The sequence below is a fragment of the Pyrus communis genome, chromosome 5 (genome assembly GCF_041283825.1).
Source record: "Pyrus communis isolate YQ-2024b chromosome 5, ASM4128382v1, whole genome shotgun sequence".
NCBI lineage: Eukaryota > Viridiplantae > Streptophyta > Magnoliopsida > Rosales > Rosaceae > Pyrus > Pyrus communis.
In genome coordinates this window covers 26,143,956-26,156,199 of record NC_142569.1, presented here as the reverse complement: position 1 = coordinate 26,156,199, position 12,244 = coordinate 26,143,956, and the positions used below count along the sequence as shown (strand labels likewise).

Genomic DNA, 12,244 nt, shown 5'->3' with positions numbered 1-12,244 from the left:
TAACGTAAATGTACAAGAACAAGCCATTTAAGTCGCATAAATATGCTCCTATCAAGACGCGATCGGAGTTCATGAATGTGTAATTGAGACGCCGCTGATGTGATAGAAAATAGCACACAAATTAAACCTTTTTTTTATAGTTGTAGTATGTGAAAGTAGAGATCGTTCTAGGCCGGGGATTACAAGGGCTGCTAATCTACACAAATTAAACTCTAAATCACTAAACTAGACTTAAAAACAGAAAACTAAACTTAAACAACTCAAAACAACCTAAACTAACTCAAATAACACAAAATTGACTCAAATAACCCAAAACAAGCACTAAGGAGTGATTTGGACGAAAATCTAACTAAATTGACTCAAAATATGAACTAAAAAGAAGTTTGAACGAAAATTAGCCTAAAAAGACTTAGATTACTAAATGGGGGTTGTTTTGACGAATTTAACTAAAACTAAGTAAATTGCATAAACAAATTAAGTATGGTATGAAATTGAGTGAATTAAAGGGTAAAAGGCTAGCTAGAGGATTCTTCTCCACACATGAACCATATGCATACAAATCGATTTCCAATTATTATTCCAATAAACCATGAATGACAATGCCCCAAGTTAACCGTGAACTGCACAAATTAACCATCAAATTTTCCTAAATTCATTAAATTGGACTCAGCGATGCAATCAAATTATTCTTGTCAAGTTCCCTATATGAACTGCATAATAGAGATACATATCAAAGATCATTAAGTTCTATGAAAATCATAAGCATTGACAAGGCATTCGTAACTATGAACTGCATGATACTCCTACCATGGATTTACTTAACACAATCATGACTAGTGATTTCTACTACTTATAAATATAAGTTCATAACAATTAGGTGAAATTCCCTTATATTTTAGCATCAAATTCATGCATGCAAACTAAGTGTGCACCCTTAATCAACATACAAGAATAAGTTATCAATCAAATAGATAAGTAAATTGCATTCATGTTTTAGGAAACAATAACTGGAGGAAATCAATTCATATAAAACATATGTCCATGGCTTTAAAAAGAAATTAGTTCCACATGTTCATCATAATTGAAAACCAAATTAAAACAAACATTGGACTAAAACTAAGGATAGAATACACCTAGAAATGCTCCAGCACTCCAATGGCAGATTGCAGGTCACATCACCAAGTTTTTTCTTCTCCTTCCTTCCTTGTTGCGGCACTCTTTGTATTTTTCTCTAAAAATTCTCTCTTAGGCTCTCCTTTCAATTATGCGGCAAAGGTGTGCATTTTATAAGGAAGATACACGGCATTGTTTGTGGAGGAAAAGGATTAGCTCTTAGCATTGTTTTAGGACTCCTAGAAATCAGATAAGAAGTGGTTTAATATGATAAGGAATCCCCCTTGCAGCTAGAGATAAGGTAAGATAAGATAAGTTTAATTTGGATAAGGTTTGGATAAGATAAGATTGGATAAGGTCTCCTTGTTTTCAGTTGATTCCAAGCCTTAATTAATTCTTCCTGATTCCTTGCACATTACTAGCACCTTGTGATCTTCAAAAACGTCCATCCCCCTTGCTCCATGCATGTGCTATCTATTCCAAGCCCAAAACTACTCTAAAATGCTCCAAATTTCCTTTTCTTGTCACCTTTGCCAAATGGACCTACAAATACACGAAAATAGCTTAAAACACTCTAATAAGTAAAAACTAACTCACTAAATGCAAAGAAACAAGCTAAAAAAGTCGCATAAATATGCTCCGATCAAATTCCTCCACACTTAGCTTTTACTAGTCCCCGACCAAGACAAAGAAAACAAAACACAACATAAAACCTTCCAACAATTGCCTCAGGGATTTCCAATTAAACATGACATGCTAAAAATCACTTTCTAGATTTTAGCCATCTTTACTCTTAAGTATACACTTAACCGCAGCCATCATTCGCTAGCTCGCATTTAATCAATTAAAACAACATTTTGAATGTAGTAACATGCCTTAGAGAATCCCTCAATTCCTCACCAGATATACTCTCTATTTTCACACAGATTTTCTGACTACACTAGGTATATGTGAGAAGATTGATGTAAACATGTAGACTAGCACTCGCATATGTTATAACAAAGAAGGCACTTAATGGAATTATTAATACAACATGTATAAGATCTCATGAACGGAATGCCACTACTTAGAAGCGAGAACCAGGGATACCATATGCTTGTACCAATTTTAAACTCCACATATTGAAAAACATAACAATCAAGATAGAAGTCTAAGGGTTGTAACGGGGCTAAGGTATTGGCTAACAAAGAAAGGTAAGGATAAACAAAAGTTCTTAAAGTGATAGTAAGCAAAGTAATGAAATAAACACTTCGAATTCATTTTTGAATGTAGAAATCAACTTTAAACAACCATGGGAGGTTCACACAACACTTACGGCCAGATTCACACTTTGGACCCTTTCTTCAACAACCAATACTTGTGAGTTCATTCTCACTTATTTCTCAACTCTTTTCCTTTCTTTTCTCAACTTATTCTTCTTCTTTTTTTCTCTTTTTAACCGTTTTTTTTTCCGTGCCCTTTTCTTTCTTTGGCACACTAAACGTACAACCTTATAGATTTCCAATGGAAAAACCTTCCCCCCATGATGTGATAAATAATAGCACTCAAATTAAACCTTCTTTTTGACAATTGTAGTAAAGATATAAGTAGGGATCGTTCTAGGCCGAGGATTATGAGGGATTGCTAATCTAATGAAAACTGACTCAAATATACAAAAATATGCTTAAAAACACTTAAACAAACTCAAAGACTCTTAACTAAACTTGTATGAGTCAAAACAAACTCAAAAGACTCAAAACAACACAAAACAATCAAATAGACTCAAACTAGACTCTAGGACTTAATTTGGACGAAAATAGAATTGGTTTTGACTCAAAATTCTTAAAAACTCACAATAGGACAGATTTGACTCAACAAAGTAAAGGGGATTGGGTTTTTGACGAATTTAAGATAAAAACAAGTAACTAAAAGACTTAAACAAGGTTTAGACGAATTTGGGAAAAACTATGGATGATTAGCTAGCTAGAGGATTCTTTTCCACACATGATACATTCAAATACAAATTGATTTCCAGTTGCTTTTTCGATAAACCATGAACCTCAACACTCCAGATTAATTGTGACATCACTAATTAACCCTCAGATTCTCCTTTAGTTATTGGATTGGATGACATCATTCGACAACCCAAAGCATTCTTCAAAAGTTCCCTACATGACATCATAATAGAGATACAATCTAAGATCATTACGTTCTATGAAAATCATAAGTATTGACAAAGCACTTGTAACTATGACATCATGATACTCATGCTAGGAATTTACTTAACATGATTGTGAAAACAACCTTAACTACTTGTGAATATAAGTTTGTAACGATTATGTGAAACTCCCTTATATTCGAGCACCAAATTCAAGCATGCAAATTAAGTAGGCTTCCTTAATCAACATACAAGAATAAGTTATCCATCAAACGGTTAAGTAAATTACATTCCCAATTTATGAAATCACAACTGGAATTAATCAATTCATATCATAAACATAACCACGGTTTCAAAGCCTCGCCTAGCTAAAATGGGTTTAGCCTCTCATGTTCACAACAAAACAAAGAAAACTTGAATTAAACATTGAAAAAAAAAGATAGATTACACCTGAAAACGTTCCAACACTCCAACTTGAATGCAAAAACGTCCTAGGCTTCTTCTTCTCTTCTTCTTCCTTGCTATGCTGCGACACAAGGGTTTAGGGGTGATTTTGGATGTGTTTCTGGGTTAGGAATGGATTTAGGTTGGTAGGGGAGTGCGGCAAGGGATAGGAATGGTGTATGGGTGTGTGGTTGAAGGTATGGAAGTATGGGAATGGTGTAAGATCAGATGAAGGCTGCGGCAAAGGTTGGTGGTCAGGATGAAGGATGGCAGATTGTGTGAGTGAGTGAATAGGGTTCTCAATGGGTCCAGCAAAGGCTATTTATTTGACAGAAAGGATCTTAACTTTTATTACATAGTTTAGGAAGGATTTAGACCCCAAATCCATAAGGAAAATGAGACTTAAAATCAAAAATCCAAAGGGAAAAAGGGAAGGAATTTGCGGCAAGGAAGGATTGGGAAGGAATGTGATTTAAGGCTAAAATTATGCAAGGATTTAGGATAGAATAGGAATGTAAGGTGCGGCATTGAATAGGGTGAAAGAGGAATGTGATCTTATTACACAAAATAGGGAATAAACACTCCCCTTGCACGGAAAGGAAAGGGCAGGTTCAGGCACGGCAAGGGCAATAAGGGTGTAAGGAAGGTTTAGTTTGTGTCCTAAAATGCATAAGAGTCCTCAATGTTGCTGGAACTTAGGGGCTTTTAGGATTAGGAAAGGTCAAACCAAAATAGGAAACCTTGGCTTAACTTTCCTACTTCAAGTAGGAAACCTTCTTTGGCTAGGAATCCTTCTTTGATTAGGAATCCTAACATCTTTAGGTCTTCAATTTCGTCCATTCCTTTTGCTCCAAGCATATGCTATCCCAAGTCCAATTTTGCTCCAAAAGGCTCCAAAATGCACCTTCTTTCTACTTTAGCCATATGAACCTATAAACACACGAAAATAGCTTAAAATACTAAAATAACTATGAACTAACAACATAAATGTAAGAAAACAAGCTAACTAAGTCGCCTAAATATGCTCCTATCACCCCACACTTGTTTTTTTGCATAATATTGATCAAAAGGAATTCTCTCTAAGTCATGCTTCACTATTCTTTAAGAACAAGGGCATGGATAGTCCTATTCTAGGCAAGGTAAGACTAATGTGGCTAACAAAGAAAATAGGCTAACTAAGGCTCAACGAGATTAAACCTACAATACATATGCAAAGGGTAAGGCCTTTTGGCTCTGGTTTAACTAAACAACTTCATCTTGTTATTTGTTATGCAATCAATTTTATGCTTTGAATGAAACGGGCATGAGTTCTAGTATTTGGATGAAAACACATTCTAAGTAGCAACTAAGCAATGAAATAATGAGATCATGCAATGACTTTAGAAAACAAAATCATTAAGATTAATAACTCTCCAAATAAAGTATAGGCTCAAGTCGTTGTAGCGTTAGTTTGAGTTTCTTCCTTCAAGCATGTTACAAAAACTGATTTTTTCTCTGTGTGATTACATGTGAATTCATAAATGACAACTACAACTAAGCATAAACCAAAGAGCATATCAAACTTCCATCCATATTTGTAACTTTCTTTAATAGTCATGCAATTAAAAACCAAATCCTTATTTATCCTACTAAAATTAAATATCGCATTCCGTGCAGAGCCAATTTCCTCTCTTGAATGGTAGGCACTACTCCAAGCTTCTTCTTCTCATTTCTTGCAAAGTTGCGGCACAAGTGTGTTTTTCTCATTTTAGGCTCTTGTGTGTGGTCCTCTGAATGGTGCGGCATTGTGGTGTATTTATAGGTTGATGGCACACGGCACAAGGTAGTTTTGGAGAAGGATTTGGCACTCCAAAGGTTGTGTTGGAAAGGGATTGCAGAACACAAACCAACAGGGACAAGGATCCAGGTGCGGCAGATTTCTAGGCTTCTAGAAAGGGGGTATTGTGACAAGTTTCTAGAAGGGCAGATGATAAGGTATGCAGCGCCGTTTTAGGAAAAAGTAAGGCCTTCTAGAAATCAGGTTTTTAGATGCCCTAATATGAAAATAACTAAAAAGTAAGGCCTTCTAGAAATCAAATTTTTAGATGTCCTAATATGAAAATAACTCCCCTTTGCAGCTAGAATTTAGGTAGAATAGGATTAAGATAAAGTTATGATAAGATAAGATAAAGTTTTGGATAATGTTCCTTCTCCTTAGCTGATTCCTTATCTTCTATGTCTTGAATTAATTTCTTCAACTCTTTTGCACATTCCTAGCTTTTTTTGATCTTCAAAAACGTACATCCACCTCGCTCCATGCATGTGTTATCCATTCCAAGCCAAAAACTGCTCTAAAATGCTCCAAATTGCCTTTTCTTGCCACTTATCCTATATTTTCCAGTCTTATCTTATCTTATTCCATATTATCCAAACATTATCCTATTTAATCCAACATTATCTAAACTCATCTCCAGCTGCAAAAGGAGTCCTTATCCTATTCTAAATCCTTCCCATATGAATTTAGGAGTTCTTATCATGTTTTAACAATGCATATCTTATTCTAGAAGTCCTGAAATCATGCAAACAATTTAATTCCTTTTCTCCTAGAATTGTGCCATGCCCTAATCCTTTTCCTCCACAAACAATGTTGTGTGTCTGCCCTATAAATGCACACCATTGCCACAGAACTCAAGGAAGAGTTTTAGAGAGAAAAATATAAATAAACAAAGTGTGCCGCAGCTTTGGAAGGAGAGGAGGAGCCAATTCTGCCACCTAAGGATTATGCCGATTCTGCCATTGCTAGAGTTTCTCAGAGTTCTTTGTTTCCTTACTTGATTTCAATGTTTAAATTAGATTGTTTTTATTTAGTTATGATGAACATGCGTAACTAAATTCCTTCTTAGCTAGAGGTGAATTCGAACCAATGAACATATGTTTTATATGAATTGATTACATCTAGTTATTGTTTCATAAAACATGAATGCGATTTACTTATCTGTTTTATTAAGAACTTGTTCTCATGTGTTGATTAAAGGTGCACACTTAGTTTGCATGCAGGGATTTGGTGCTAGAATATATGGGAATTTCACCTAATCGTTATGAACTTATATTTACAAGTAGTAAAAAGTCACTAGTCATGATTGTGTTAAGTAAATTCCTGGTACAAGTATCATGCAGTTCATAGTTACAAATTGATAAAAGCATATTTATGCGATTTTTTTAGCTTGTTTCTTTGCATTTATTTAGTTAGTTTCTAGTTATTATAGTAATTTAAGCTATTTTCGTGTGTTCGTAGGTCCAATTGGCAAAGGTGACAAGAAATGGCATTTTGGAGTAATTTGGAGCAGTTTTGGGCTGGAATGGATAGCTTACGTATGGAGCATAAGGAATGGACATTTTTGGTGCTTACAAGGTGCTAGCAATATGCAAGGAATTAGGGAGAATTTATTAGGGCTTGCAATCATCTGAAAACAAGGAGACCTTATCCAGCCCTGGTTTATCTAAACCTTATCCAAACTACCCTTATTTTATCTTATCATATCCTAATCTTATCTTACCTTAATTCCAGCTGCAAGGGGGAATCAATTTCACATTAAATCACCTAAATATCTGGTTCTAGAAGCCCTATCCTCTGCCCTAGATTTGTGCCGCACAAGCTAACCTTTTTCCCCTAGGAATCTGCCGCAACACCCTAGTCCTTTACCTTCTTGGTTTGTACCATGTAATCCTTCTCCTTGACAGCCTTTGCCATGCCCCTAGCCTTATAACTACACCACACATCTACTGCATAAGGGGAGAGTTTTAGAGAGAATTTCAGAGATAAAATATAAAGAGTGCCGTAGCTTTGCAAGGAAGGAAGAACAAGAAGGACTTGTGCCGTGACTTGCCATCTAAGGCCATTGGAGTGCTGGAGCATTTTTGGGTTCTTCCTATCCTTAGTTTTAGTTCAATGTTTAAATTAGATTGTCTTTGTTTAATTGCAAACATGTGGAACTGATTTCGTTTTAGCTAGAGGTGAATTCAAAGCCATGAAGATATATGTGATATGAATTGATTACATCCAGTTATTGTTTCATAAATTGTGAATGCAATTTACTTATCTATTTGATTGATAACTTATTCTTGTATGTTGATTAAGGATGCATACTTAGTTTGCATGCATGAATTTGATGCTAAACTATAAGGGAGTTTCACCTAATAGTTATGAACTTATATTTATAAGTAGTGGAAATCACTAGTCATGATTATGTTAAGTAAATTCCTGGTAGGAGTATCATGCAGTTCATAGTTACGAATGCCTTGTCAATGCTTATGATTTTCATAGAACTTAAAGATCTTTGATATGTATCTCTATCATGTTGTTCATATAGGGAACTTGATAAGAATAATTTGATTGTGTCTCTGAGTCCAATTCAATGAATTTAGGAAAATTTGATGGTTAATTTGTGTAGTTCACGATTAATTTGGGGCATTGTCAGTCATGGTTTATAGGAATAATAATTGGAAATCAATTTGTATACATATGGTTCATGTGTGGAAAAGAATCCTCTAGCTAGCCTTTCACCCCGTAAGTCACCTTAATTTCGTGCAACCTTTACTTAGTTTTGCAACCTATTAGTTTTAAGTCAATTTTCGTCCAAACAAACACCCCTTTCATGTTTTGAGTCAATTTAGTTAGATTTTCGTCCAAATCACCCCTTAGTGCTTGTTTTGAGTTATTTCAGTCAATTTTGTTTGTTTTGAGTTAGTTTAGCTTAGTTTTATGTTTTTGAGTCTAATTAGTGTAGATTAGCATCCCTCCTAATCCCATCCTAGAACGATCCATACTTATGCATACTACAATTATCTAAAAGAGAGTTTAATTTGTGTGTTAGTTTCTTTGTTTTAGGTACTAGCTTATGACTCAACGTTCTCAACATGTTAATGCACATATATTGGAGTTTGACGACTATTTTGAATGAACTTTGAGAAGGAAGAGCAAGCAACCAGAACCCAACCCACCTAGTTCTAGCTCTAAATCCGAATTGGAAGAAGAGAGGAGGAAGAACAGGACATGGCTGTGGATAATCGAACAATCAAGGAACTTTCAGCCTTGGGATTGGACAATGCCGTGCTTATTTTCATTCAATACCCTAGGGCAGCTCAAGGCAAGACCAATGAGTTTGAATTGAAGTTTAGTTTGCTGCATCATATTCCTAAATACCATGGGCTGTCCATGGAAGATTTGAAAAAGCATTTGAAGGAATTCAAAGTGATATGTTCGAGCATGACACCAATAAACTTGGATGGCAATATTCTGAAGATGAAAGCCTTTCCATTCTCTCTTTTGGAAAAGGCTAAGGATTGGCTCTTTGAATTAGCACCTGGAGCCGTTACTTCTTAGGAAAGTATGAAGAAAGTATTTTTAGAGAAATTCTTCCCAACTTCAAGAGTCATTCTTTTGAGGAAAAGAATTAGTGGAATGCAACAAGGCTAAGGAAAATCCTTTCCAGCGTATTATGAGCGTTTCAAGACTTTAGTTGCATCTTGTCCACAACATCAAATGAAGGAAGAGCTTCTAATTCAATATTTTTACGAATGACTTCTTCCAATTGAAAGACAAATGCTAAATGCTTCGGCAGATGGTGCTTTGGTTGACAAAACCCCAGTTGCTGCCAAGATCCTAATAGCCAATTGAGCCTTGAATGCACAACAATACGAAGGAGTTAGACAAAGGGACCCTCCCCCCACGGAAATCCCAAGTGAATGAGGTAAGTGCAGTTTCCGAACTTCAATCTCAAATGGTTAATCTTTATGTTCTTCTATCACAGGTTGTTGATGGATCCAAAGTACAAGGAGCAAGTGCTTGTGGCGTGTGCACTATGCAAGGACATTCCACTGATCAATGTCCTCAATTAATAGAGAATGGAAGATGGGAAAGTGCTAATGCCATAAGATATCAAAGCCAAAATTAACCAAGGCATGAGCCATTCTCTAACACCTACAATCCGGGCTGGAGAGATCATCCAAATATGAAGTGGAGGGAACCTCAACAAACTCATCAACAAGGCGGATATAGATAGCCACCTTTGGGACTCTATCAAAGGCCATTCGCACCACCACAACTCCCACCCCAATCTGCCCAACCAAATTCAGGTTCGTCATTGGATAATGATAAAATTCTTCAAGTACTAACTTCTTTGACGCAGGACTTACAAAACCATGCCAAGGAGATGGGCGAATTGAAGAATCAAATGGGGCAGATGGCGAAATTCATGGGATAATTTAGGGAACAAGGCAAATTGCCTAGTTCAACCGTTGTAAATCCAAAGGGAGGTTTTGAAACCGCTAAGGTTATCATGTTAAGAAGTGGCAAGGAGGTTGGAACCAACCCACAAATGTCCAAATTAAGTTAAAAAGAGGATGAAAAGCTATTGCTCGAGGAAGAGGAGGATGCCAAAGCCACGACAAGGGTAGAACACCCCTTGCTGTAGCCCCCTAAGGACCCTAAGTCGTCCAACTCAAGTAAGGTAGGTTCAAATTCAATTCTTTCTAACCCTAATCCACCAAATGTGCCTTTTCCTAGTAGGTTCAAGCAATCTAAGAAATAAGATAATGAAAAAGACAATCTAGATACCTTCAGGAAAGTACAAGTCAATATCCCACTCCTTGATGCAATCAAGCAAGTTCCAAACTATGCTAAATTTTTTAAAGACCTTTGCACAACAAGGAAAAGGATTTCGAACAAGGAAGTGGTACGGGTAAGTGAGAATGTTTCAGCAGTTTTACAAAGGAAACTATTAACTAGAAATACAGAGTTTGACATTGATCAAGAATCTTAGAGAATGAAAGAAGGTCGAAGAATCAAGGGAAAAATCTCAGAAAACTCAGAGAGGAAAAATACTTCACGACTCTTGTATTTGTTATTAATTGAAGAGTTATTACAAGAGAATCCAATATAAAGGACTACCACTACTTTCTTAATGACTAAGCTACCCCTCATATCTCACTAAATCTTATCAAATCTTATCCAATTAACCAAATCTTACAACTATATCCAACTGTCCTTACAACCAAATCCAACTGATTTGTTGACATGGCAAATATATGTAATATTGCCATGTGACCATACTCATCATCCCCCTTCAATCTCAGGTAGGGTTACCAATCCTGAGATTGCAGCAATGTTTGAAGAATGCAGGCCCATGTAGACCTTTGGTAAGAACATCAGCCGTTTGTTCTTCAGTGGGAACATATTAAACCTGCAATTCATTTTTCTGAACCTTCTCTCTTACAAAGCGAAAATCGGTATCCAAATGTTTAATCCGTTATGAAACACAGGATTAGAACATAAGACTAATGCAGAGAGATTATCACAATGTAACAATGGTGGCATTGACAGAAATTGATGAAGATCTTTGAGCAGCAACCTAATCCATATTACATCAGCTACACAATAGGCTAAGGCTTTATATTCTGCCTCTGTGGAGCTTCTAGAAACTGAGGACTGTTTCTTTGATTGCCATGAGATTGGATTGTGTCCCATATACACCACAAAACCAGTAATAGACCTTCTAGTATTAGGATCAGCTGCCCAATCCGAATCAGAAAATGTCGTAATAGAGTTGTCCGGAGATGCATAATAAGTAATACCACAAGTTACAGTACCTTAAACATAGCGAAGAATTCATTTCACAAGACCATAATGAACATCAGTAGGTTGATTCATATACTGACAAGCAATGTTTACAGCATAAGAAAGATCTGGTCGAGTAAAGGTAAGGTACTGTAAAGCACCAACAAGACTGCGATACATAGTTAGAGCACTTAAAAAAGTACCGTTAGATGCTAAGAGCTGAGTGTATGGCTTACATGGTGTGGATGCAGGCTTGCAACTGTCCATACCAGCTTTGTGGATCAAATCTTTGGCATACTTAGATTGATTCAAGAAAATATCACCATTATCGTTGTACTGAATCTGCAACCTGAGAAAATAAGACAATATGCCCATGTCTTTGAGATCAAAGACATCTCCCAATTCTTGAATAATAGCCTGAATTTTGGTGGCATTAAATCCTGTCAAGATAATGTCATCAACATATAATAATAAGGCAATAACATCAGTGCCATCATGTTTGACAAACAAACTGTTATCAGATTGAGACACTGTAAATCCCATAGCTGGAAGATATCTTGTAAACTTAGCATTCCAGGCCCTAGGTGCTTGTTTCAAACCATACAAAGACTTAACCAATTTGCACACAAAATCAGGATGTGTAGAATCCACAAAACCTGGAGGTTGCTTCATGTAAACCTCTTCTTCTAAATCTCCATGTAAGAATGCATTTTTAATGTCAAGTTGCCTTAATTCCCATTTGTTTTGAGCAGCAATGGAAATTATCAACCGAATTGTAGTATGCCTACCAACAGGACTAAAGGTTTCAAAATAATCCAAACAGAACTCTTGAGTATAACCTTGAGCCACTAACCGTGCTGTATATCTGGATATTGTACCATCATGATTCTTTTTAAGTTTATAGACCCACTTACTACCAATGATTAATCTATGTGTTGGTGGAGGAACCAAAACCC

The 12,244-nt window shown here is 36.1% G+C and overlaps 1 pseudogene; it reads left to right on the top strand.

Annotated features, from left to right (window-relative positions):
• Window positions 1-9,269: 9,269 nt before the first annotated feature.
• On the top strand, window positions 9,270-9,936 carry LOC148697028 (uncharacterized; annotated as a pseudogene).
• The last annotated feature ends 2,308 nt before the right edge of the window (window positions 9,937-12,244 follow it).